This window comes from Dipteris shenzhenensis, chromosome 29, assembly GCF_047967505.1.
Source record: "Dipteris shenzhenensis isolate YYH24624 ecotype China chromosome 29, Dip_SZ_1.0, whole genome shotgun sequence".
Classification (NCBI taxonomy): domain Eukaryota; kingdom Viridiplantae; phylum Streptophyta; class Polypodiopsida; order Gleicheniales; family Dipteridaceae; genus Dipteris; species Dipteris shenzhenensis.
In genome coordinates, this window is record NC_141624.1 from 3,170,522 (window position 1) to 3,172,622 (window position 2,101).

Genomic DNA, 2,101 nt, shown 5'->3' on the forward strand with positions numbered 1-2,101 from the left:
GTGGCAGACTACTGATAATGGCGGCTAAGGGCCAGCGCCTTTTATAACGAGCAAAACCTCAGATTATTCCTTAATCTCCATTTATCTAGGGCGTTAACCTCGCATTTACATGGAGCGCAGGAGCGCTAGGACAGTGGCGTTTGCTGATGTTTCTCCTGCTTCAGCTTACCCATTTGTTGCGGTCTAAGGTCCTTTACACACAGAAGGCTGCCAGCTCGCTACTAGAGTGAGCTTGATGAACGAAAATCGGCTAAACGAAATCTCGCATCACACCCCCCGGGACAGCTGCCCACGTTTGGGTGCTCAAGAGGAGAGCACAAGCTTGCTGTTTCGATGTGTACAGCTTGCTGTTTCGGCATACTGCCACGAAGGCAAGCTTGCGTTCCAAACCAGCCCACTATGACTCCTTTCAACTTTCTTTCCTTCTCCTTGGTGATTCTCTTATGATAATAGATGCTTCTCTTTCTGCCTTCCTTCTCATCAACTCTCGTCTTTTTCAGCTGTGCCGCGGCTGCTCCCCCTCCCTTGGGTCCTTCCTTTAACTTTTCGCCGCTGATGCGTCATGGTATTCCAGCCGTCCCATACTAAATGTCTTTGCTACACCTCCAATTGCCCACTGCTACATCCGGCGCCCCGTTACCTGTAATGATGTAGCGACCTTCCTTTATACCAATAACACGACTGCCACCCCTTTGCATAATCATCTACCGCCACTTCCGCAACTCCGTATACCTTGCTCCTTCGACTTGAGTACCTGGATGTGTGGGAAGATAATGGATTTGAGATCGAATTATTCGATCTCTAGGTCGCAGTGGAGGTTGCGAATTGTTATCATTTCGAATCGAAGAGAACCGATGAGCTGAATCAAGCGTCGCTGTTTTGAGATCGGTGCGAATTTTTTCAAGATGGCCATCGTTGGTCAAGACGGCATCGCGGTTCGTGGGCGGATGATTCGTTGCCGGTATCTTGCTTTGTTAGGGTGGTTGCCGCTCAGAAACGCATATATTCGCGGAAAAGTCAAACATTCTCTTGTAGCAATAAAGGCTTTGTTTTGAAATTCCCATTTACGAAGAATACGGAAGGTTGCTTAGAGGCACCGCAACAATCACAAAAAAGAGCAACATAATTTAAACCAAATAAAATTTTCCGTGGCCCAAACCTTAACAAAACCCAATTATCCAAGCTTTGGAGCCATCAACGAAAGCTTAGGGTCAGTGCTTAAATTTGCTACACACCTCTACGCTTCATAAAAAATTCCGTGAAGTGTTTGAAAAAATTTTAGGCTTCAAAATGAAGATGACACTGCGTACAAATCCGTTTTTAAGCTCATACACGGACTACGAGACTGATGCCAGGGCCTCGAGATTCTAGAGCAGGGGGACTCAGATTCTTTGGGATACATATTAATAGTATAGTAGATAAATTCTAACTAGTAACTATATGTATGTATATTATATGTTGAAGTCTTGGAGATAGGCTTGAGTTTCACGAATGCTGGGCTGTTGAAATTATTCGGCGTCATATGAAGCCCAAAAGTCTAATGAAGCTCAATATGGGCAGCAAATTTAAGCACTGCTTAGGGTTGCTTACATCCACACCAAGAATCCAAAAAGAGTCACATAATATAAAGAAACAAATGTATCTAATAACAAATATGCTATGTGTTAGCACTAATACCATTTCCTTCAATATGTGACATGACACAATTTTTCCAAAGGAAATAATTGTACTCAAGCATAGCCTACGATAGTTTACAATCTAGGTGATGTTCACTACTTATGTGCTTAGCTAGACATCATACAATGCACGTTATCCTCCCAAGAAAGTACATATAAAAGGACACTCAATGTAAAGAATCATATTCTTCTTGAATGGATAAAAAAGGGCACTTAAAGACCATTCTATCTCCCTTATTTATGATTTGGACCTCAAGGTTATGATGATATCTATGAGCATCATCTTTTATTAAACATTTATTCTCCACTTCTTAAAGGCAATATATATGACTAAAACTTTGTTTATAATGTTGGCGTATCATAGTTCTAAAGAGAAGAAAACCTATTGTGTGAGATTTTGTTAAGAATATTATACATAAAAAGTA